The 27,500-nt window shown below is 44.8% G+C and overlaps 1 pseudogene; it reads left to right on the top strand.

Annotated features, from left to right (window-relative positions):
• Positions 1-27,500, top strand: part of LOC121844978 — a 120,239-nt pseudogene that overhangs the window by 1,123 nt on the left and 91,616 nt on the right.

Raw genomic sequence — 27,500 nt, forward strand, 5'->3', positions numbered from 1 at the left:
AGAAAAAAGTATCCCAATTGAGATTTAAACAGTCGCATGTAATAAAGTATCAATAAATAAATAAAATATTAAAATAATCCATTTGTTTAAACTATATTGTGCGAATATAACACAACATAACGTATTCAGAGGGTGGACAGGGTATACAATGTGGGTTTTGGGCATTTAATTAACTTTTAATTTTTTTAAATATGTTTTTTTTTCTTCCATTAGGATAAATCAAGGGAAGCGTTCTGAATTTGATTGTATACACTTTAGGGAAGGATTTAATAAATAAGGACTTTGAAAGTCTGATTATTGTATTGTTTGTTATTGTCAGAGTGACACGGCACTTTGTTTACAGCCACCGTATGTTTGTTATTGTCAGAGTGACACTGAAGCTGATTCACACCCAACACTGAAACTGATTCACACCCAACACTGAAACGGATTCACACCCAACACTGAAACTGATTCACACCCAAAACTGAAGCTGATTCACACCCGACACTGAAGCTGATTCACATCCAACACTGAAGCTGATTCACACCCAACACTGAAGCTGATTTACTGAGTTAGTGATGCATGTGAGAAAATAGGCATGAGAGATATAAACACATTAAAAGCCTTATTGTAAGACATTGTAATGGCTCATGCTTCTAAAATATGATGTGTATCCGTACTGTGTTGTATAGAGTTAGGATGTGCTTATAATGTTGTCCTATACTGTGGTGGGGATGACTTCAGAGTTGTATCAGTGACAGAAATACAGTAACGACTTGACTCTTGAGAGACATACCATCTTATAAGCCTTATTATAAGACATTATTAAAGCTCACATATGCTCATAACTTAGTAAAAGCAAGTTTATACCTTGATATCAAATATTATACCTGTAGGGTTTAAGTTAAGTGTTACCGATATAATTCTTTGGAATGTGTTTTCGTAATGTGAATCGAGGCGGGGATTTTGTGTTATAGCAATCTTCTTCTTGTTGTTTCAGGGATTTACCCGAAAGTTAGTTTCAGGAAGGATAACAAATCATTTCCAGGGTCGTGTTAGAAAGAGGGACCGGGTCAAAGAGGCTTAAAGGATATAGAGTTTGTGTTGGGTGACATTACCTAAGAGAGAAGGGCGGAAGCATCAAACAGAACAGTAACATGTTCATGTCATGTTGTTGTTTACCTCATCCTGGTACTTGATGCTCTTATGTTGATATTGTACCGCCTGTAGAGCTCTGTGTTCTGAAGTAACTCCTGCATACAGGAAATTCTATTGATGTGGTGCCCCCCCCGTCGTGTCTTTGAGGATATGAATGGAATCACTTTCCCTCCCCTCCCTTCTTCTTCTCTCTCTCCCTGTCTCTCAGGCGGCAGTACAGGCAGATCATTTGAATGTTATAAAGCTTTGAACTTGGTGACTTTGAACTCCCCCCTCTCTCCCCTCTCACTCTCCCTTTATCCCCCTCTCTCTCCCTCTCACTCTCCCTCTCCCCCTCTCTCTCCCCCTCCCTCTCCCCCTCTCTCCCTCTCCCCCTCTCTCCCCCTCTCACTCTCCCTTTATCCCCCTCTCTCTCCCCCTCTCTCTGTCCCCCCTCAACCCTCTTTCTCCCTCTATCCCCGACCTGGTAAGGGACCAGCTCTCTCTTTCCCCTCTCTCTCTCTCTCTTTCTTTCTTTCTTTCTTTCTTTCTTTCTTTCTTTCTTTCTTTCTTTTCTCTCTCTCTCTCTCTCTCTCTCTCTGTCTATCCCCAACCTGGGAGGGACTAGCTCAGATCAGCTCAGCAAACGTTGTAATCTTTTTTCCGCCTGGGAAATTGACGGAATAAAACTATTATTTGTACATAATCAGAAGAGATGTGTACTTCTCATCTGTGACGACATCTTGTAATGAAACACAGAGAAACACACGCACACACGTATTAACTCTCATTCCATCCAATATTGTCATTACATAGACCCTTCACACTACACTGAGACTGTCCTCTAACTGACCTGATGTACTAGAGACTTCACACTCTACTGAGACTGTCCTCTAACTGACCTGATGTACTAGAGACTTCACACTCTACTGAGACTGTCCTCTAACTGACCTGATGTACTAGAGACTTCACACTACACTGAGACTGCCCTCTAACTGACCTGATGTACTAGAGACTTCACACTACACTGAGACTGTCCTCTAACTGACCTGATGTACTAGAGACTTCACACTACACTGAGACTGTCCTCTAACTGACCTGATGTACTAGAGACTTCACACTACACTGAGACTGTCCTCTAACTGACCTGATGTACAACACCCTTCACACTACACTGAGACTGTCCTCTAACTGACCTGATGTACTAGAGACTTCACACTACACTGAGACTGTCCTCTAACTGACCTGATGTACTAGAGACTTCACACTACACTGAGACTGTCCTCTAACTGACCTGATGTACAACACCCTTCACACTACACTGAGACTGTCCTCTAACTGACCTGATGTGCTGTTTACATGTTTCGTTGTCTCTAGAGCCTGGGGCTAGTTATAAATGTATGGACTGATTAGCCAAGACTCGTATCCCTTGAGGCACAGCTGAGAGGGATACGTGTGAAATGGGAATCTGAATAACATGTGCAGACATGAAACATGTCAACAGACATTTAAAATGAAGAACTGCTACTGCTGAACGTCAGATCAGTGTGTGTTTGCTGAAGCCTGTTTGCTGACATTTTGTTGACCATTAACAACCGATTCCTACTTTCCTCTCTCAATTGATTGAGTGACAGAGCTACAAATTTGATGCTATGTCGATGGTGTAAACATCTTCAGAAATGTGGAGGGGGCCCTCGTATATCTGATGTCCCCAGATGGTCATGCTGATTATCCCCGAGAGGGCTGAGTTCTCATCTCTGTGTGGCTTGAGAGGCTGAGTGATCATCAAGCTACTAATGAGCTGAAGGTCTTTGTTCAAGCCACTTCAAGGATGTGTTTGTGTGCAGTAACACTGGACTCGACCACAAAGCACTACTTGAAATCAGGACAGTAGTGTCGGTCGTTGCTTCACAGTACGTGACTGCATCTGTTTACTGCTCCTCCGTTGATCTTATGATGGACTCTAAGTCAGACATGACTTGGAACGATGGGGCTGTTTTCAGCAGACTGACAGCTCTCACTGGTGCACAGGGATTATACACTGTGTTTCACAGTGCATAAATATGAAAAAAGTTAGTGATTTTAAAGGATTAATTTCCTATTTTTGACGTTTGCTGGTCGCAGCAGTAGTCAATGTTGATATACCCGCCCTATCCTTCGTCTCCCTGTCTCTCTCCCTCTCTCTCTCTCTGTCTCTCTCTCTCTCTCCCTCTCTCTCTCTCTGTCTCTCTCTCTCTCTCTCTTTCTCTCTCTCTGTCTCTCTATGTATCTTTCTCCATGTCCCTCTCTGTCTCTCTCTCTCTCTCTGTCTCTCTCTCTCTCTGTCTCTCTCTCTCTCTCCTTCTCTCTCTCCCTCTCTCTCTCTCTGTCTCTCTCTCTCTCTCTCCTTCTCTCTCTCCCCTCTCTCTCTCTCTCTGTCTCTCTCTCTGTCTCTCTATATATCTTTCTCCATGTCCCTCTCTCTCTGTCTCTGTCTCTCTGTCTCTCTCTCTCTCTCTCTCTCTCTCTCCTCTCTCTCTCTCCTCTCTCTCTCTCCTTCTCTCTCTCTCTCTCTCTCTCTCTCTCTCTCTCTCCTCTCTCTCTCCTTTCTCTCTCTCTCTTTCTCTCTCTCTTTCTCTCTGTCTCTCGCTTTATCTCTCTCGCTCTCTTTTCTATATAACATATCTCTCTCATTTCTCTCTGTCTCTCGCTTTCTGTCTCTCGCTCTCTCTCTCTCTCGCTCTCTGTCTCTCGCTCTCTCTTTCTCTCTCTCGCTCTCTCTTTCTCTCTGTCAGTAAGCTCCTTAAGGAAACTGTCTATCTCTCCTCAACCCCCTCTCCTCCTCATCCTCCTCTCCTCCTCATCGGTGTAGCACAGTCAATGTTGATATACCCGCCCTATCCTTCGTCTCCCTGTCTCTCTCCCTCTCTCTTTCTCTCTCTCGGTCTCTCTCTATATCTTTCTCCATGTCTCTCTCTCTCTCTGTCTCTCTCTCTCTCTCTCTGTCTCTCTCTCTCTCTCTCTCTCTCTCTCATCTCTCTCTCTCTCTCCTTTCTCTCTCTCTCTCTCTATCTCTCTCTCTCCTTCTCTCTCTCTCTCTCTCTGTCTCTCTCTCTCTCTCCTTCTCTCTCTCTCCTCTCTCTCTCTCTGTCTCTCTCTCTGTCTCTCTATATATCTTTCTCCATGTCCCTCTCTCTCTCTGTCTCTGGCTCTCTCTCTCTCTGTCTCTCTCTCTCTCTCTCTCTCTCTCTCTCTCTCTCTCTCCTCTCTCTCTCCTTCTCTCTCTCCTTCTCTCTCTCTCTCTCTCTCTCTCTCTCTCTCTCCTCTCTCTCTCTCTCTCCTTCTCTCTCTCTCTCTCTCTCTCTCTCTCTCCTCTCTCTATCTCTCTCTGTCTCTGAACTTTCTATCTGGGATCAAACAGATGTTCTTTGTCTCCTCTCTCTTTCTCTCTCTCTTTTTCTCTCCTGCAGAGATAGGATCTGACATGCTTTCTGTCTCTCAGAGAAAGCATCCCCTCTCTCTCTCGCTCTCTGTCTCTCGCTCTCTCTTTCTCTCTCTCTCGCTCTCTCTTTCTCTCTGAGCATCCCCAGTAAGCTCCTTAAGGAAACTGTCTATCTCTCCTCATCCCCTCCCTCTCCTCCTCATCCTCCTCTCCTCCTCATCGGTGTAGCACAGTCAAGTAGCTATTTCTGTGATCTCTGCCTTTCCTGGCACCCTCAGGGCTCCGGTCCAAAGTAGTGCACTATGAAGGGAACAGGATGCTATTTGGCATACAAACAGATGTTCTTGTTGTAGGGTAGGTAGTACCATGAAAATCAACAGTTCCTCTCCATAGTCATTCATTCCCAGCCTTTTACTGCAGAAGAGGATCTGAAGTAAAGATGAGCATCCCCTGATTCCCTGTGTTTGTACAGAGAAGCTTCCCCATTCCTGTGTTTGTACAGAGAGCTGAGGATCTGATTCCTGTGTTTGTACAAAGCTGAGCATCCCCTGATTCCCTGTGTTTGTACAGAGAGAAGCTGAGCATCCCCTGATTCCCTGTGTTTGTACAGAGAAGCTGAGCATCCCCTGATTCCTGTGTTTGTACAGGAGAAGCTGAGCATCCCCTGATTCCCTGTGTTTGCATCCCTGATTCCCTGTGTTTTGCTGAGCACATTCCCTGTGTTTGGGAGAAGCTGAGCATCCCCTGATTCCCTGTGTTTGTACAGGGGAGAAGCTGAGGATTCCCTGTGTTTGTACAGGAGAAGCTGAGCATCCCCTGATTCCCTGTGTTTGTACAGGGAGAAGCTGAGCATCCCCTGATTCCCTGTGTTTGTACAGGGAGAAGCTGAGCATCCCCTGATTCCCTGTGTTTGTACAGGGAGAAGCTGAATCCCCTGATTCCATACAGGAGAAGCTGAGCCCTGATTCCCTGTGTTTGTACAGAGAGAAGCTGAGCATCCCCTGATTCCCTGTGTTTGTACAGAGAGAAGCTGAGCATCCCTGATTCCTGTGTTTGTACAGGAGAAGCTGAGCATCCCCTGATTCCCTGTGTTTGTACAGAGAGAAGCTGAGCATCCCCTGATTCCCTGTGTTTGTACAGGGAGAAGCTGAGCATCCCCTGATTCCCTGTGTTTGTACAGAGAAGCTGAGCATCCCCTGATTCCCTGTGTTTGTACAGAGAGAAGCTGAGCATCCCCTGATTCCCTGTGTTTGTACAGAGAAGCTGAGCATCCCCTGATTCCCTGTGTTTGTACAGAGAGAAGCTGAGCATCCCCTGATTCCCTGTGTTTGTACAGGGAGAAGCTGAGCATCCCCTGATTCCCTGTGTTTGTACAGAGAAGCTGAGCATCCCTGATTCCCTGTGTTTGTACAGGGAGAAGCTGATGCATTTGATTCCCTGTGTTTGTACAGAGAGAAGCTCATAGCATCCCCTGATTCCCTGTGTTTGTACAGGGGATGTGAAGTGAGCATGCCCGTGATTCCCTGTGTTTGTACTAGAGCATCCCTGATTCCTGGTGTCTAGGGAGTACAAGTTATTATAGATGGATAGAGCATGCCTGGATTCTGTGTTTGTGACAGGTTATTATAGATGGATAGAGATGCCTGATTCCCTGTGTTTGTACAGATGGATAGAGATGGAGCATAGTGACAGGTTTTATAGATGGATAGAGATCCCTGGTGTCTGGGTGTTTGTACAGGTTATTATAGATGCCTGGTGTCTGGGAGTATAGTGATTCCCAGGTTATTATAGATGGATAGAGATGCCTGGTTTGTCTGGGAGTATAGTGACAGGTTATATAGATGATAGAGATGCCTGGTGTCTGGTTATGTGACAGGTTATTATAGATACATCCCCTGATGCCTGGTGTCTGGAGTATAGTGACAGGTTATTATAGATGGATAGAGATGCCTGGTGTCTGGGAGTATAGCGCATGACAGGTTATTATAGATGGATAGAGATGCCTGGTGTCTGGGAGTATAGTGACAGGTTATTATAGATGGATAGAGATGCCTGGTGTCTGGGAGTATAGTGACAGGTTATTATAGATGGATAGAGATGCCTGGTGTCTGGGAGTATAGTGACAGGTTATTATAGATGGATAGAGATGCCTGGTGTCTGGGAGTATAGTGACAGGTTATTATAGATGGATAGAGATGCCTGGTGTCTGGGGTATAGTGACAGGTTATTATAGATGGATAGAGATGCCTGGTGTCTGGGAGTATAGTGACAGGTTATTATAGATGGATAGAGATGCCTGGTGTCTGGGAGTGTAGTGACAGGTTATTATAGATGGATAGAGATGCCTGGTGTCTGGGAGTATAGTGACAGGTTATTATAGATGGATAGAGATGCCTGGTGTCTGGGAGGTAGTGACAGGTTATTATAGATGGATAGAGATGCCTGGTGTCTGGGAGTATAGTGACAGGTTATTATAGATGGATAGAGATGCCTGGTGTCTGGGAGTGTAGTGACAGGTTATTATAGATGGATAGAGATGCCTGGTGTCTGGGAGTATAGTGACAGGTTATTATAGATGGATAGAGATGCCTGGTGTCTGGGAGTGTAGTGACAGGTTATTATAGATGGATAGAGATGCTGGGAGTATAGTGGTGTCTGGGAGTATAGTGACAGGTTATTATAGATGGATAGAGATGCCTGGTGTCTAGGGAGTGTAGTGACAGGTTATTATAGATGGATAGAGATGCCTGGTGTCTGGGAGTATAGTGACAGGTTATTATAGATGGATAGAGATGCCTGGTGTCTGGGAGTATAGTGACAGGTTATTATAGATGGATAGAGATGCCTGGTGTCTGGGAGTGACAGGTTATTATAGATGGATAGAGATGCCTGGTGTCTGGGGTATAGTGACAGGTTATTATAGATGGATAGAGATGCCTGGTGTCTGGGAGTGTAGTGACAGGTGATTATAGATGGATAGAGATGCCTGGTGTCTGGGAGTGTAGTGACAGGTTATTATAGATGGATAGAGATGTCTGGTGTCTGGGAGTGTAGTGACAGGTTATTATAGATGGATAGAGATGCCTGGTGTCTGGGAGTGACAGGTTATTATAGATGGATAGAGATGCCTGGTGTCTGGGAGTGACAGGTTATTATAGATGGATAGAGATGCCTGGTGTCTGGGAGTGTAGTGACAGGTTATTATAGATGGATAGAGATGCCTGGTGTCTGGGAGTATAGTGACAGGTTATTATAGATGGATAGAGATGCCTGGTGTCTGGGAGTGACAGGTTATTATAGATGGATAGAGATGCCTGGTGTCTGGGGAGTGTAGTGACAGGTTATTATAGATGGATAGAGATGCCTGGTGTCTGGGAGTGTAGTGACAGGTTATTATAGATGGATAGAGATGCCTGGTGTCTGGGAGTGACAGGTTATTATAGATGGATAGAGATGCCTGGTGTCTGGGAGTGTAGTGACAGGTGATTATAGATGGATAGAGATGCCTGGTGTCTGGGAGTGTAGTGACAGGTTATTATAGATGGATAGAGATGCCTGGTGTCTGGGAGTGACAGGTTATTATAGATGGATAGAGATGCCTGGTGTCTGGGTGTGACAGGTTATTATAGATGGATAGAGATGCCTGGTGTCTGGGAGTGACAGGTTATTATAGATGGATAGAGATGCCTGGTGTCTGGGAGTGTAGTGACAGGTGATTATAGATGGATAGAGATGCCTGGTGTCTGGGAGTGTAGTGACAGGTTATTATAGATGGATAGAGATGCCTGGTGTCTGGGAGTGACAGGTTATTATAGATGGATAGAGATGCCTGGTGTCTGGGAGTGACAGGTTATTATAGATGGATAGAGATGCCTGGTGTCTGGGAGTGTAGTGACAGGTTATTATAGATGGATAGAGATGCCTGGTGTCTGGGAGTGTAGTGACAGGTTATTATAGATGGATAGAGATGCCTGGTGTCTGGGAGTGACAGGTTATTATAGATGGATAGAGATGCCTGAGAGTGTAGTGACAGGTTATTATAGATGGATAGAGATTCCTCTTGTCTGGGAGGGATTATTATGGATGGCTAGCCTCACCTAGTCCCAGCTGTCTCCTAGCCTCAGCCTCACCTAGACCCAGCTCTCTCCTGGCCCTCAGCCTCACCTAGACCCAGCTGTCTCCTGGCCCTCAGCCTCACCTAGACCCAGCTGTCTTCCCCTCCCTGGTCCTCAGCCTCACCTAGACCCAGCTGTCTTCCTCTCCCTGGCCCTCGGGCCTCACCTAGACCCAGCTGTCTCCTAGCCCTCAGCCTCACCTAGACCCAACTGTCTCCTGGCCCTCAGTCTCACCTAGACCCAGCTGTCTCCTGGTCCTCAGCCTCACCTGGACCCAGCTGTCTCCTGGCCCTCAGCCTCACCTGGACCCAGCTGTCTCCTGGCCCTCAGTCTCACAAAGACCCAGCTGTCTCCTGGCCCTCAGCATCATAAAGACCCAGCTGTCTCCTGGCCCTCAGCCTCACCTAGACCCAGCTGTCTCCTGGTCCTCAGCCCCACCTAGACCCAGCTGTCTCCTGGCCCTCAGCCTCACCTAGACCCATCTGTCTCCTAGCCATTAGCCCCACCTAGACCCAGCTGTCTCCTAGCCCTTAGCCTCACCTAGACCCAGCTGTCTCCTAGCCCTCAGCCTCACCTAGACCCAGCTGTCTCCTAGCCCTTAGCCCCACCTAGGCCCAGCTGTCTCCTGGCCCTCAGCCTCACCTAGACTCATCTGTCAGGACTGGGCTGCTTGTTGCATTCCTTTCCATCGGAATGTCAACCTCCAAGCCCAACATGTTCTATCTCTCACACTGCAAAGGAAGTACTGTTCAGCGAGACAGTGGGTCTGAATATCCTCTAAAAAATAAACTTGGGCTCTGTCTCAAATGGCACCCTAACACCTAGATAGTGCAGGGCCCTGGGCAAAAGTATTGCACTATATAGGGAATGCCATGTGAGGACACAGTCTCAATCATGGGCGGAAATAGGAAACATATTTTACATATTTCGTTAGACAATATTTTCTACACCCCATGCCTTGACTTTTAAAGTTAGCTAAGTCCCATGGAACGTGTTCTTTCAGGCTGTGTAGAGGACCAGAAGAGAGAACCGTACAGGTTATCTTTCAGGCTGCGTAGAGGACCAGGGGAAGACAACAGTACAGGTTATCTTTCAGGCTGCGTAGAGGACCAGAAGAGAGAACAGTACAGGTTATCTTTCAGGCTACATAGAGGACCAGGGGAGAGAACAGTACAGGTTATCTTTCAGGCTGCGTAGAGGACCAGGGGAGAGAACAGTACAGGTTATCTTTCAGGCTGCGTAGAGGACGGTGACTCTTTCAGAAGAGAACAGTACAGGTTATCTTTCAGGCTGCGTAGAGGACCAGGGGAGAGAACAGTACAGGTTATCTTTCAGGCTGCGTAGAGGACCAGAAGAGAGAACAGTACAGGTTATCTTTCAGGCTGCGTAGAGGACCAGGGGAAGACAACAGTACAGGTTATCTTTCAGGCTGCGTAGAGGACCAGAAGAGAGAACAGTACAGGTTATCTTTCAGGCTGCATAGAGGACCAGGGGAGAGAACAGTACAGGTTATCTTTCAGGCTGCGTAGAGGACCAGGGGAAGACAATAGTACAGGTTATCTTTCAGGCTGTGTAGAGAACCAGGGGAGACAACAGTACAGGTTATCTTTCAGGCTGCGTAGAGGACCAGGGGAGAGAACAGTACAGGTTATCTTTCAGGCTGCGTAGAAGACCAGGGAGACAACAGTACAGGTTATCTTTCAGGCTGCGTAGAGGACCAGGGGAGAGAACAGTACAGGTTATCTTTCAGGCTGCGTAGAGGACCAGGGGAGAGAACAGTACAGGTTATCTTTCAGGCTGCGTAGAGAACCAGGGAGAGAACAGTACAGGTTATCTTCCCTGTGACCTGATGTCTCTTTCTTGCTACAACAGATGAATAGGAACTCCTGCGTTGCTTCATCCCCGTTCCCACAGGGGACCTTTTGCCTTTGGTAGGCCATCATTGAAAATAAGAATTTGTTCTTAACTGACTTGCCTAGTTAAATAAAAATAAATAAAACATTTTTACAGAAGAAGTTTTTTTCTTCAAATAAATCAATGTAAATAGCCCGGGTAGCCTTTTGATTAATTGTTCAGCAGTCTTATGGCTTGGGGGTAGAAGCTGTTAAGGAGCTTCTTGCACTTAGACTTGGTGCTCCGGTACCGCTTGCCGTGCGGTAGCAAAAAGAACAGTCTTTGAGTTGGGTGGCTGGAATTTTTGACCAATTTTTAGGGCCTTCTTCTGGCATTGCCTAGTATGTAGGTCCTAGTATGACTGTCACACTAACAGGTAGGGAGGACTGTCACACTAACAGGTAGGGAGGACTGTCACATTAACAGGTAGGGAGGACTGTCACATTAACAGGTAGGGAGGACTGTCACACTAACTGGTAGGGAGGACTGTCACATTAACAGGTAGGGAGGACTGTCACACCAACAGGTAGGGAGGACTGTCACACTAATTGGTATGGACTGTCACACTACAGGTAGGTAGAACTGTCACACTAACATGTAGGGAGGACTGTCACACTAACAGGTAGGGAGGACTGTCACACTAACAGGTATGGACTGTCACACTACAGGTAGGTAGAACTGTCACACTAACATGTAGGGAGGACTGTCACACTAACAGGTATGGACTGTCACACTACAGGTAGGTAGAACTGTCACACTAACATGTAGGGAGGACTGTCAAACTAACAGGTAGGGAGGACTGTCACACTAACAGGTATGGACTGTCACACTACAGGTAGGTAGAACTGTCACACTAACATGTAGGGAGGACTGTCACACTAACAGGTATGGACTGTCACACTACAGGTAGGTAGAACTGTCACACTAACATGTAGGGAGGACTGTCACACTAACAGGTATGGACTGTCACACTACAGGTAGGTAGAACTGTCACACTAACATGTAGGGAGGACTGTCACACTAACAGGTAGGAGGACTGTCACACTAACAGGTAGGGACTGTCACACTAACAGGTAGTGACTGTCACACTAACAGGTAGGGAGGACTGTCACACTAACAGGTAGGGAGGACTGTCACACTAACAGGTAGGGAGGACTGTCACACTAACAGGTAGGGAGGACTGTCACACTAACAGGCAGGGAGGACTGTCACTAACAGGTAGGGAGGACTGTCACACTAACAGGTAGAGAGGACTGTCACACTAACAGGTAGAGAGGACTGTCACACTAACAGGTAGTGAATGTCACATTAACAGGTAGGGAGGACTGTCACACTAACAGGTAGGGAGGACTGTCACACTAACAGGTAGAGAGGACTGTCACACTAACAGGTAGAGAGGACTGTCACACTAACAGGTAGTGAATGTCACATTAACAGGTAGGGAGGACTGTCACACTAACAGGTAGGAGGACTGTCACACTAACAGGTAGGGAGGACTGTCACACTAACAGGTAGGGAGGACTGTCACACTAACAGGCAGGGAGAACTGTCACACTAACAGGTAGGAGGACTGTCCCAATAACAGGTATGGAGGACTGTCACACTAACAGGTAGGGAGGACTGTCATACTAACAGGTATGGACTGTCACGCTAACAGGTAGGGAGGACTGTCACACTAACAGGTAGGGAGGACTGTCACACTAACAGGTAGGGAGGACTGTCACACTAACAGGTAGGGAGGACTGTCACACTAACAGGTAGGAGGACTGTCACACTAACAGGCAGGGAGGACTGTCACTAACAGGTAGGGAGGACTGTCACACTAACAGGTAGAGAGGACTGTCACACTAACAGGTAGTGACTGTCACATTAACAGGTAGGGAGGACTGTCACACTAACAGGTAGGGAGGACTGTCACACTAACAGGTAGGGAGGACTGTCACACTAACAGGTAGGGACTGTCACACTAACAGGTAGGGAGGACTGACACACTAACAGGTAGGGACTGTCCCAATAACAGGTATGGAGTACTGTCACACTAACAGGTAGTGACTGTCCCAATAACAGGTATGGAGGACTGTCACAATAACAGGTAGTGACTGTCCCAATAACAGGTATGGAGGACTGTCACACCAACAGGTAGGGAGGACTGTCACACTAACAGGTAGGGAGGACTGTCACACTAACAGGTAGGGAGGGCTGGTGTTTTAATGTGGCCCTCTAGCTGCTAGTTTTTATTGGATCGAAGCCAAGCTTGGAACCATTTCTGGTGATTACCTTGCAGATTGCAACCGTTAGGGGTAATCAAATGTTTTTTTACACCATTCACGTAATGTCATTTCATAAATGTCATGAGTCATTCCACTAATTACCTTGTAAGCTTTAACCAGACAGACAGAGTAAATGTTTTGGTGTTCTGTTGCTGTTTCTTATAAAAGCCAACAAATATATCTGTTGAGGCTAAGCTGTGAACTCTGATTTCTAGCTACATAGTGCTTATGTGTAGGTTGAAGAAATATCATTATCTTCAACCTAGGTTCATGTCAGGAAGTGAAGGACCAGAGCCGTTGAAAATGGAATGTTTTGTGTTGCCGAGAGTGATGATGACGTGGAGGCATTAGAATGTGTCCTTCTATTCTGGGAACATTAATGTAACTACAGTGGTGATAGACTGAACCTGAGTCCCAAATGGCAACCTATTCCCTATATAGTGCACTACTTTCAACCAGAGAAACATTGGCCCTGATCAAAAGTAGTGCACTACATGTGGAATAGGTGCCATTTGGGACGCAGAGTCTGTCCAAAAAAAAAACATCCTAGTTATTTAATGTGCTATGTCGTTTTGCCAAATCAAGTATGTGTAAAATGGAAATGCTGGCGGCTAAGTGATTTTGAGCCTCAGCTAACTCTCTCGAGTCATGTGGAAGCTCTCAACTTGCCTGACATGTCTCATCTTTAAAAACATGTTTTTTCCCTCTACATTTCCCCCAAATGCACATCCTTGCCAATATACAGTACATTATGGCATTCGGAAAATATTCAGACCCTTGACTTTTCCACATTTTATTACGTTACAGCCTTGTTCTAAAATGTATTAAAGCGTTTTCCCCCTCATCAATCGACACACAATACCCCCAAATGACATCACAATACCCCATAATGACATCACAATACCCCCAAATGACATCACAATACCCCATAATGACATCACAATACCCCCAAATAACATCACAATACCCCCAAATGACATCACAATACCCCCAAATGACATCACAATACCCCATAATGACATCACAATACCCCCAAATGACATCACAATACCCCCCAAATGACATCACAATACCCCCAAATGACATCACAATACCCCATAATGACATCACAATACCCCAAATGACATCACAATACCCCATAATGACATCACAATACCCCATAATGACATCACAATACCCCCAAATGACATCACAATACCCCATAATGACATCACAATACCCCAAATGACATCACAATACCCCATAATGACATCACAATACCCCCAAATGACATCACAATACCCCATAATTACATCACAATACCCCAAATGACATCACAATACCCCATAATGACATCACAATACCCCCAAATGACATCACAATACCCCATAATTACATCACAATACCCCCAAATGACATCACAATACCCCCAAATGACATCACAATACCCCATAATGACATCACAATACCCCCAAATGACATCACAATACCCCATAATGACATCACAATTACCCCCAAATGACATCACAATACCCCATAATGACATCACAATACCCCCAAATGACATCACAATACCCCATAATGACATCACATACCCCCAAATGACATCACAATACCCCATAATTACATCACAATACCCCCAAATGACATCACAATACCCCATAATGACATCACAATACCCCCAAATGACATCACAATACCCCATAATGACATCACAATACCCCCAAATGACATCACAATACCCCATAATGACATCACAATACCCCGTAATGACATCACAATACCCCAAATGACAAAGCAAAACAGTTTATGTAGAATTTTTGGCAAATGTAATAAAAAAAATGAAATATCACATTTGCATAAGTATTCAGACCCTTTTCTCAGTACTTTGTTGAAGCAGCTTTGGCAGTGATTACAGCCTTGATTCTTCTTGGGTATGACGCTACAAGCTTGGCACACCTGTATTTGGGGAGTTTCTCTCATTCTTTTCTGCAGATTCTCTCATGCACTGTCAGGTTGGATGAGGAGCGTTGCTGCACAGACATTTTCAGGTCTCCATAGATGTTTAATCGATCGGGTTCTACTCAAGGACATTCAGAGACTTGTCCCGAAGCCATTCCTGCATTGTCTTGGCTGTGTGCTTAGGGTCTTGCCCTATTGGAAGGTGAACCTTCGCCCCGATCTGAGGTCTGGAGCAGGTGTTCATCAAGGATTTCTCTGTACTTTGCTCCGTTCCTCTTTCCCTCAACCCTGACTAGTCTCCTAGTCCCTGCCGCTGAAAAACATCCCCACAGCATGACGCTGCCACCACCATCCTTCATCGTGGGGATGCTGAAAGGTTTCCTTCAAACATGACGCTTGGCATTCAGGCCAAATAGTTAAATTGTGTTTTCATCAGACCAGAGAGTCTTGTTTCTCAAGGTCTGAGAGTCCTTTAGGTGTCTTTTGGCAAACTCCAAGCCGGCTGTCATGTGCCTTTTACTGAGTGGACCTTCTACGCCGATTCCTGAGTTTAGCCGGGCAACCAGCTCTATCAAGAGTCGTGGTGGTTCCAAACTAAAAATGATGGTGGTTCTTGGGGACCTTCAATGCTGCAAGAAATGTTTTGGTACCATTCCCCAGATCTGTGCCTCAACACAATCCTGTCTCTCTGAGCTCTATGGAGAATTCCTTCGACCTCATGACTTGGTTTTGGCTCTGACATTCACTGTCTACTGGACCTTTCAGTGATTTGCGAAAGTATTCACCCCCCTTGACATTTTTCCTATTTTGTTGCCTTACAACCTGGAATTAAAATAGATTTTTGGGGGATGGTTTGTATCTTTTGATTTACACAACATGCATATACCACTTTGAAGATGCAATTTTTTTTTGTGAAACAAACAATAAATAAGACAGAAAAACATCAAACTTGAGCATGCATAACTATTCATTCCCCTATGTATGTCTCTATAAGCTTGGCACATCTTGCAACTGGGATTTTTGCCCATTCTTCAAGGCAAAACTGCTCCAGCTCCTTCAAGTTGGATGGGTTCTGCTGGTGTACAGCAGTCTTTGAGTCATACCACAGATTCTCAATTGGATTGAGGTCTGGGCTTTGACTAGGCCATTCCAAGGCATTTAAATGTTTCCCCTTAAACCACTCAAGTGTTGCATTAGCAGTACGCTTAGGGTCATTGTCCTGCTGGAAGGTGAACCTTCGTCCCAGTCTCAAATCTCTGGAAAACTGAAACAGGTTTCCCACAAAAATTTCCCTGTATTTAGCACCATTCATCATTCCTTCAATTCTGACAAGTTTCCCAGTCCCTGCCGATGAAAAACATCCCCACAGCATGATGCTGCCACCACCATGCTTCACTGTGGGGATGGTGTTCTCGGGGTGAGGTGTTGGGTTTGCGCCAGACATAGTATTTTCCTTGATGGCCAAAAAGCTCAATTTTAGTCTCATCTGACCAGAGTACCTTCTTCCATATGTGTGGGGAGTCTCCCACATGCCTTTTGGCGAACACCAAACATGTTTGCTTATTTTCTTCTTCAAGCAATGGCTTTTTTCTGGCCACCCTTCCGTAATGCTCAGCTCTGTGGAGTGTTCGGCTTAAAGTGGTCCTATGGACAGATACTCCAATCTCCGCAGCTCCTTCAGAGTTATCTTTGGTATCTTTGTTGCCTCTCTGATTAATGCCCTCCTTGTCTGGTCCATGGGTTTTGGTGGGCGGCCCTCTCTTGGCAGGTTTCTTGTGGTGCCATATTCTTTAAATTTTTCGGTAATGGATTTAATGGTGCTCAGTGGGATGTTCAAAGTTTCAGATATGTTTTTTATAATCCAGCCTTGATCTGTACTTCTCCACAACTTTGTCCCTGACCTGTTTAGAGAGATTCCTTGGTTTTCATGGTGCCGCTTGCTTGGTGGTGTTGAAGACTCTGGGGCCTTTCAGAACAGGTGTACAGTTGAAGTCTGAACTTTACATACACCTTTGCTAAATACATTTAAACTCAGTTTTTCACAATTCCTGACATTTAATCCCAGTAAAAATTACCTGTCTTAATTAGTATTTGGTAGCATCGCCTTTAAATTGTTTAACTTGGGTCAAACGTTTTGGGTAGCCTTCCACAAGCTTCCCACAAAAAGTTGGATGAATTTTGGCCCATTCCTCCTGACAGAGCTGGGGTAACTTAGTCAGGTTTGTAGGCCTCATTGCTCGCACATGCTTTTTCAGTTCTGCCCGCAAATTTTCTATAGGATTGAGTTCAGGGCTTTGTGATGGCCACTCCAATACCTTGACTTTGTTGTCCTTAAGCCATTTTGCCACAACTTTGGAAGTATGCTTGGGATCATTGCCCATTTGGAAGACCCATTTGCGACCAAGCTTTAACTTCCTTATTGATGTCTTGAAATGTTGCTTCAATATATCCACATAATCTTTCTTCCTCATGAAGCCATCTATTTTGTGAAGTGCACCAGTCCCTCCTGCAGCAAAGCACCCCCACAACATGATGCTACCACCCCTTTCCTCCATCATCTTCACATGTTCCTTTGCTGTTGTTCTGGGATTGATTTGCACTTTTCGCACCAAAGTACGTTCCTCTCTAGGAGACAGAACGCGTCTCCTTCCTGAGCGGTATGACGGCTGCGTGGTCCCATGGTGTTTATACTTGCGTACTATTGTTTGCACAGATAAATGTGGTACCTTCAGGCATTTGGAAATTGCTCACAAGTATGAACCAGACTTGTGGAGGTCTACAATTTGTTTTCTGAGGTCTTGGCTGATTTCTTTTGATTTTCCCACAATGTCAAGCAAAGAGGCACTGAGTTTGAAGGTAGACTTTGAAATACATCCACAGATACACCTCCAATTGACTCAAATGATGTCAATTGTCCTATCAGAAGCTTCTAAAGCCTTGACATGTTTTTATGGAATTTTCCAAGCTGTTTAAAGGCACAGTCAACTGTGTATGTAAACTTCTGACCCACTGGAATTGTGATACAGTGAATTATAAGTGAAAAAATCTGTCTGTAAACATTTGTTGGAACAATTACTTGTGTCACACACAAAGTAGATGTCCTAACCGACTTGCCAAAGCTATAGTTTACAACCTATGTGTAATGTAAACTTCCAACTTCAACTGTATATATACTGAGATCATGTGACAGATCATGTGACACTTCGCACACAGGTGGACTTTATTTAACTAATTATGTGACTTCTGAAGGTAATTTCTTGCACCAGATCTTATTAAGGGGCTTCATAGGAAAGGGGTGAATACATATGCACACACTACTTCTCTGTTTTTATTTTTATTTATTTTTTGATCAAGCTTTTTTTTTTTTTCATTTCACTTCACCAATTTGGACTATTTTGTCTTTGTCAATTACATGAAATCCAAATAAAAATCTATTTAAATTATAGGTTGTAATGCAACAAAATAGGAAAAACCCCAAGCGAATCCTTTGGCAAGGGACTGTATATAGGTTTGCATGCCTTCCCAAATCATGTCCAGCCAATCGAATTTACCACAGCTTATAGAAACATCTCAAGGATGATTCATGGAAACAGGATGCACCTGAGCTCAATTTCGAGTCTCATAGCAAAGGGTCTGAATACTTATGTAAATACATCCACATTCCACCACCTCACCCTGTTGTAAATACATCCACATTCTACCACCTCACCCTGTTATAAATACATCCACATTCCACCACCTCACCCTGTTGTAAATACATCCACATTCCACCACCTCACCCTGTTGTAAATACATCCACATTCCACCACCTCATGTTATAAATGTAAAATCCACATTCCACCTCATCCTATAATAAATACATCCACATTCCACCTCATCCCATAATAAATACATCCACATTCCACCTCATCCCATAATAAATACATCCACATTCCACCTCATCCTATAATAAATACATCCACATTCCACCTCATCCCATAATAAATACATCCACATTCCACCTCATCCTATAATAAATACTTCCACATATATAGGGAATGGGGTTCCTTCTGGGACAAAGCCTTAGCTTATACATGATACCTAGCTGCATCAGTCGTATGCCTGACGTTTTTGAGGACGTAGCCCATGGGATGTGCATGTGGAAGTAGCCTATAGGATGTGTATTAGAGGTCGACCGATTAATCGGAATGGCCGATTAATTAGGGCCGATTTCAAGTTTTCATAACAATCGGAAATCTATATTTTTGGGCGCCGATTTGCCATTTTTTAAAAATTTATTATTATTTTTTTAACACCTTTATTTAATCTTTATTTAACTAGGCAAGTCAGTTAAGAACACATTATTATTTTCAATGACTGCCTAGGAACGGTGGGTTAACTGCCTCAGTCAGGGGTAGAAAGACAGATTTTCACCTTGTCAGCTCGGGGGATCCAATCTTGCAACCTTACTAGTCCAACGCAATAACGACCTGCCTCTCTCTCGTTGCACTCCACAAGGAGACTGCCTGTTACGCGAATGCAGTAAGCCAAGGTAAGTTGCTAGCTAGCATTAAACTTATCTTACAAAAAACAATCTATCATAATCACTAGTTAACTACACATGGTTGATGATATTACTAGATATTATCTAGCGTGTCCTGCGTTGCATATAATCTGACTGAGCATACAAGCATACAAGTATCTGACTGAGCGGTGGTAGGCAGAAGCAGGCGCGTAAACATTCATTCAAACAGCACTTTTGTGCGTTTTGCCAGCAGCTCTTCGTTGTGCGTCAAGCATTGTGCTGTTTATGACTTCAAACCTATCAACTCCCAAGATGAGGCTCGTGTAACCGAAGTGAAATGTCTGGCTAGTTAGCGCGCGCTAATAGCGTTTCAAACTTCACTCGCTCTGAGCCTTGGGGTTGTTGTTTCCATGTGGTGGCTGTTGTGTTGTGTTGCTGGTTCGAGCCCAGGGAGGAGTGAGGAGAGGGACGGAAGCTATACTGTTACACTGGCAATACTAAACTGCTTATAAGAACATCCAATAGTCAAAGGTTAATGAAATACAAATAGAGGGAAATAGTCCTATAATAACTACAACCGAAAACATCTTACCTGGGAATATTGAAGAATCATCTTAAAAGGAACCACCAACTTTCATATGTTCTCATGTTCTGAGCAAGGAACTGAAACGATAGCTTTCTTTACATTGCACATATTGCAATTTTACGTTCTTCTCCAACACTTTGTTTTTGCATTATTTAAACCAAATTGAACAGTAGGATGTGTATGTGGAAGTAGCCTATAGGATGTGTATGTGGAAGTAGCCTATAGGATGTGTGTGTGGAAGTAGCCTATAGGATGTGTATGTGGAAGTAGCCTATAGGATGTGCATGTGGAAGTAGCCTATAGGATGTGCATGTAGAAGTAGCCTATAGGATGTGTATGTGGAAGTAGCCTATAGGATGTGTATGTGGAAGTAGCCTATAGGATGTGTATGTGGAAGTAGCCTATAGGATGTGTATGTGGAAGTAGCCTATAGGATGTGTATGTGAAGTAGCCTATAGGATGTGTATGTGGAAGTAGCCTATAGGATGTGTATGTGGAAGTAGCCTATAGGATGTGTATGTGGAGTAGCCTATAGGATGTGTGTGTGGAAGTAGCCTATAGGATGTGCGTGTGGAAGTAGCCTATAGGATGTGCGTGTGGAAGTAGCCTATAGGATGTGTATGTGGAAGTAGGCTATAGGATGTGCGTGTGGAAGTAGGCTATAGGATGTGTGTGTGGAAGTAGCCTATAGGATGTGTATGTGGAAGTAGCCTATAGGATGGATGTGAAGTAGCCTATAGGATGTGTATGTGGAAGTAGCCTATAGGATGTGCACGTGGAAGTAGCCTATTGGATGTGTATGTGGAAGTAGCCTACAGGATGTGTGTGTGGAAGTAGCCTATAGGATGTGCATGTGGAAGTAGCCTATATGATGTGCATTTGGAAGTAGCCTATAGGATGTGTACGTGGAAGTAGCCTATATGATGTGCATGTGGAAGTAGCCTATAGGATGTGTATGTGGAAGTAGCCTATAGGATGTGTGTACGTGGAAGTAGCCTATATGATGTGCATGTGGAAGTAGCCTATAGGATGTGTATGTGGAAAGCCTATAGGATGTGCCTATAGGATGTGTGTGTGGAAGTAGCCTATAGGATGTGTATCTGGAAGTAGCCTATATGATGTGCATGTGGAAGTAGATGATGTGTATGTGTAGCCTATATGATGTGCATGTGGAAGTAGCCTATAGGATGTGTATGTGGAAGTAGCCTATAGGATGTGTATGTGGAAGTAGCCTATAGGATGTGCATGTGGAAGTAGCCTATAGGATGTGCATGTGGAAGTAGCCTATAGGATGTGCATGTGGAAGTAGCCTATAGCATGTGTATGTGGAAGTAGCCTATAGGATGTGTATGTGGAAGTAGCCTATAGGATGTGTATGTGGAAGTAGCCTATAGGATGTGTATGTGGAAGTAGCCTATAGGATGTGCATGTGGAAGTAGCCTATAGGATGTGTATGTGGAAGTAGCCTATAGGATGTGTATGTGGAAGTAGCCTATAGTATGTGTGTGTGGAAGTAGCCTATAGGATGTGTATGTGGAAGTAGCCTATAGGATGTGTATGTGGAAGTAGCCTATAGGATGTGTATGTGGAAGTAGCCTATATGATGTGTATGTGGAAGTAGCCTATAGGATGTGTATGTGGAAGTAGCCTATTGGATGTGTATGTGGAAGTAGCCTATAGGATGTGTATGTGGAAGTAGCCTATAGGATGTGTATGTGGAAGTAGCCTATATGATGTGTATGTGGAAGTAGCCTATAGGATGTGTATGTGGAAGTAGCCTATATGATGTGTATGTGGAAGTAGCCTATAGGATGTGTATGTGGAAGTAGCCTATAGGATGTGTATGTGGAAGTAGCCTATAGGATGTGTTTGTGGAAGTAGCCTATAGGATGTGTATGTGGAAGTAGCCTATAGGATGTGTATGTGAAAGTAGCCTATAGGATGTGTATGTGGAAGTAGCCTATAGGATGTGTATGTGGAAGTAGCCTATAGGATGTGTATGTGGAAGTAGCCTATAGGATGTGTATGTGGAAGTAGCCTATAGGATGTGTATGTGGAAGTAGCCTATAGGATGTGTGTGTGTAGCCTAAAGGATGTGTATCTGGAAGTAGCCTATATGATGTGCATTTGGAAGTAGCCTATAGGATGTGTACGTGGAAGTAGCCTATATGATGTGCATGTGGAAGTAGCCTATAGGATGTGTATGTGGAAGTAGCCTATAGGATGTGTACGTGGAAGTAGCCTATATGATGTGCATGTGGAAGTAGCCTATAGGATGTGTATGTGGAAGTAGCCTATAGGATGTGTATGTGGAAGTAGCCTATAGGATGTGTATGTGGAAGTAGCCTATAGGATGTGTTTGTGGAAGTAGCCTATAGGATGTGTATGTGGAAGTAGCCTATAGGATGTGCACGTGGAAGTAGCCTATTGGATGTGTATGTGGAAGTAGCCTACAGGATGTGTGTGTGGAAGTAGCCTATAGGATGTGTGTGTGGAAGTAGCCTATAGGATGTGTATCTGGAAGTAGCCTATATGATGTGCATGTGGAAGTAGCCTATATGATGTGTATGTGGAAGTAGCCTATATGATGTGCATGTGGAAGTAGCCTATAGGATGTGTATGTGGAAGTAGCCTATAGGATGTGTATGTGGAAGTAGCCTATAGGATGTGCATGTGGAAGTAGCCTATAGGATGTGCATGTGGAAGTAGCCTATAGGATGTGCATGTGGAAGTAGCCTATAGCATGTGTATGTGGAAGTAGCCTATAGGATGTGTATGTGGAAGTAGCCTATAGGATGTGTATGTGGAAGTAGCCTATAGGATGTGTATGTGGAAGTAGCCTATAGGATGTGCATGTGGAAGTAGCCTATAGGATGTGTATGTGGAAGTAGCCTATAGGATGTGTATGTGAAGTAGCCTATAGGATGTGTGTGTGGAAGTAGCCTATAGGATGTGTATGTGGAAGTAGCCTATAGGATGTGTATGTGGAAGTAGCCTATAGGATGTGTATGTGGAAGTAGCCTATATGATGTGTATGTGGAAGTAGCCTATAGGATGTGTATGTGGAAGTAGCCTATTGGATGTGTATGTGGAAGTAGCCTATAGGATGTGTATGTGGAAGTAGCCTATAGGATGTGTATGTGGAAGTAGCCTATATGATGTGTATGTGGAAGTAGCCTATAGGATGTGTATGTGGAAGTAGCCTATAGGATGTGTATGTGAAGTAGCCTATAGGATGTGTATGTGGAAGTAGCCTATAGGATGTGTATGTGGAAGTAGCCTATAGGATGTGTTTGTGGAAGTAGCCTATAGGATGTGTATGTGGAAGTAGCCTATAGGATGTGTATGTGGAAGTAGCCTATAGGATGTGTATGTGTAGCCTATAGGATGTGTATAGAAGTAGCCTATAGGATGTGTATGTGGAAGTAGCCTATAGGATGTGTATGTGGAAGTAGCCTATAGGATGTGTATGTGGAAGTAGCCTATAGGAAGTAGCCTATAGGATGTGTGTGTGGAAGTAGCCTATAGGATGTGCGTGTGGAAGTAGCCTATAGGATGTGTGTGTGGAAGTAGCCTATAGGATGTGTATGTGGAAGTAGCCTATAGGATGCGTTTGTGGAAGTAGCCTATAGGATGTGTATGTGGAAGTAGCCTATAGGATGTGTATGTGGAAGTAGCCTATAGGATGTGTATGTGGAAGTAGCCTATAGGATGTGTATGTGGAAATAGCCTATAGGATGTGTTTGTGGAAGTAGCCTATAGGATGTGTGTGTGGAAGTAGCCTATAGGATGTGTTTGTGGAAGTAGCCTATAGGATGTGCATGTGGAAGTAGCCTTTGATGTAACTTGTCTTGCACAATGGAACCAATAGAGTACTGGCAAAACGCAAACGTTTAAAAGATTTCAAATAGTATTTGAACCCAGGTCTGATTTGCAGTAACAAGTGTCCTAATAAACCTCTACTGGTCCCGATCCTCACTTCCCTTGGTTCCACCTGTCCATCTGTGGATGGATCTTTCAATGTTCTGACTTCCAAATGCTACCCTTTTCCCTACATAGTGCACTACTTTTGACCAGCAACCATAGGGGAAAAGGGTGCCATTTGGGACGCAGGCTAAATGTTTTCCCCCAAGTGGCAGCAGAGAGGATGATGTCACCCGGGTCAGGATAGGTTAAAGGTACAGTAGTCACTCCATGAAAGGCAGCAGTGTGACAATTGAAAATAGGAGCCCGTTTTGTTGCTAATGGAGATATTGCTCTGTCCGCGTTGTGACTGGTGGACCCAAAAGACACCTCCTCTCACCGTGTTTGTGTTTGTTTGTGTGTGTGAACACATGCATGATGCTAGTGGGACACACACAGGCATCACACACACACATACACACACACACATACACACACACACGCACACACACATGTGCACACATTCAGTCAGGCAGCAGGTGGGACCTGTGGTTGTGCTCTGATGCAGCTGTAAGCTGCCTTGGGGGAGGCCCCAGGGACACTGATAGGCCAGATAAATACCGAAAACACACTGGATGGCTTAGTAATAGCTGATGGTTGCTGTGACCATGGGTAACACTGATGGTTACTGTGACCATGGGTAACACTGATGGTTACTGTGACCATGGGTAACACTGATGGTTACTGTGACCACGGGTAACACTGATGGTTACTGTGACCATGGGTAACGCTGATGATTACTGTGACCATGGGTAACACTGAGGTTACTGTGACCATGGGTAACACTGATGATTACTGTAACCATGGGTAACACTGATGATTACTGTGACCATGGGTAACACTGAGGTTACTGTGACCATGGGTAACACTGATGATTACTGTGACCATGGGTAACACTGAGGGTTACTGTGACCATGGGTAACACTGATGGTTACTGTGACCATGGGTAACACTGATGGTTACTGGGACCATGGGTAAAGCTGATGGTTACTTTGACCATGGGTAAAGCTGATGGTTACTTTGACCATGGGAAACACTAATGGTTACTGTGACCATGGGTAACACTGATGGTTACTGTGACCATGGGTAACACTGATGATTACTGTGACCATGGGTAACACTGATGATTACTGTGACCATGGGTAACACTGATGGTTACTGTGACCATGGGTAACGCTGATGGTTACTGGGACCATGGGTAAAGCTGATGGTTACTGTGACCATGGGTAAAGCTGATGGTTACTGTGACCATGGGTAAAGCTGATGGTTACTGTAACCATGGGTAACGCTGATGATTACTGTGACCATGGGTAACACTGATGATTACTGTGACCATGGGTAACACTGATGATTACTGTAACCATGGGTAACACTGATGATTACTGTGACCATGGGTAACACTGAGGGTTACTGTGACCATGGGTAACACTGATGGTTACTGTGACCATGGGTAACACGGATGGTTACTGTGACCATGGGTAACACTGATGATTACTGTGACCATGGGTAACACTGATGATTACTGTGACCATGGGTAACACTGATGATTACTGTGACCATGGGTAACACTGATGATTACTGTGACCATGGGTAACACTGAGGGTTACTGTGACCATGGGTAACACTGATGATTACTGTGACCATGGGTAACACTGAGGGTTACTGTGACCATGGTTAACACTGATGATTACTGTAACCATGGGTAACGCTGATGATTACTGTAACCATGGGTAACACTGATGGTTACGATCAGTATCAAACAAAATGGAAAAAAAGAGCTGGATGAAGATCAATACGAAGAAACATGACAAACATGATAGTAATATGTTTCACCTGATTGACATGTCAGAGTAGAAGTTGAGTAGGTTACTCTCTTTTTTGGGGGAACAACTTTCTATGTAGTTATTATTTTTTTTTCACTGGGGGAGGTTACAGGTGCAAAAACGAACCTCAATCCACCCCCACCACCCAGAAACCATGTATCCCACCCCTCAGTCCCCATCCAACCGCCTGCATCCCCCTCCCCACCCAGAAACCATGTATCCCACCTCTCAGTCCCCATCCAACCGCCTGCATCCCCCTCCCACCCAGAAACCATGTATCCCACCCCTCAGTCCCCATCCAACCGCCTGCATCCCCCTCCCCACCCAGAAACCATGTATCCCACCCCTCAGTCCCCATCCAACCGCCTGCATCCCCCTCCCCACCCAGAAACCATGTATCCCACCTCTCAGTCCCCATCCAACCGCCTGCATCCCCCCTCCCACCCAGAAACCATGTATCCCACCCCTTCCCATCCCACCCAGCAATCAATCCCCCTCCCACCTATCCAGCCCCTGAGTCTCCCCTTACATTTCCCCAACCCCCTGCTTCCCGCAAGAACGACCAGAGCACAATACCAAGAAGGATAGGACTTTGCCACGAGCAGCAGATATTGAGATTAGATTTGATTAGATATGTCTTTATTGTCTGATTTTCACAGATATCTTACGTACTAGAAGATGCCCTCTGATAAGGTGAGAGGCGTGACATAGTCCAGACACAACATCACACATCCACATTACTGATAAACACAACAAGAATGACAGCTTAAGGACTCTGAACCCTCCCTTCCACATGACATAGCTGTCCCTCGCACACTCTGTGTTACACACCCCTTTAATGTTGCTCGTGGCAACGTCACTACCCTATATAGTGCACTACTTTGGACCAGAGCCCTGTGGGTATGATCTCTGGGCAAAAGCAGTGCAGTATATAGGGAATGGGTGTCATTTGGGGCATACCCTCTGTCTTTGTGATCTATATGAGACCAACCGCCAGGGGGCAGGGGTGTCTTGTCACATTTCCTCTGGGAAATAAGGCAGAGGGATTCATCTGTGACAGACAGCAAAGCCCTTCAATGTATTTTTAGGAAGGACAAAATTGATAGCCAACCACATCATTTGATTCTACAGAATATCCGTAGCCAGCTAATTGTGTTAAAGTTCAAATGTAATGTGCAGCCAGACAGACAGGCAGGCTGTCGTGAGTCACTCTTCTGCATCCCAAATGGCACCTGATTCCCTACTCGGTGCACTACTTTTGACCAGGGCACATAGGGCTTCGGTCAAAAGTAGTGCACTATATAGGGAAGAGGGTGCAAGTTGGGATTACGGACCTTTGTCTGTACCATTTCCCATGGTTGTCAAATCCAACATGGACGCCACTTAACTTGTTATTGGTGGAAGGAGACGGGACCTATTTCCACTGAATTAATTTGTGAATAGTAACCCATTTATAATACAGTGTCTCTAGTGCTCAGTCAGGGCGTGCAGCACACACAGGACTGGGGTCATTGACAATCCATGTAATTCTGCTTAACAGGCCGTTACACCGGTTATTTGACTGGAATAAGGATGGGACATAATGTCAATGCTGCTGTAGAAAGTATAAAGCAATACTGTATGTTCTATAGGCCTGAACATAACCCTGATTGATAGTAGGTCTGTACAGTATTGACTCTGTCAATCACCGTATTCTTATCGGCAGACTCAATAGCCTTGGTTTCTCAAATGATTGCCTCGCCTGGTTCACCAACTACTTCTCAGATAGAGTTCAGTGTGTCAAATCGGAGGGCCTGTTATCCGGACCTCTGGCAGTCTCTATGGGGGGTACCACAGGGTTCAATTCTCAGGCCAACTCTTTTCTC

Source organism: Oncorhynchus tshawytscha, unplaced genomic scaffold (genome assembly GCF_018296145.1).
Source record: "Oncorhynchus tshawytscha isolate Ot180627B unplaced genomic scaffold, Otsh_v2.0 Un_contig_6972_pilon_pilon, whole genome shotgun sequence".
Taxonomy (NCBI): domain Eukaryota; kingdom Metazoa; phylum Chordata; class Actinopteri; order Salmoniformes; family Salmonidae; genus Oncorhynchus; species Oncorhynchus tshawytscha.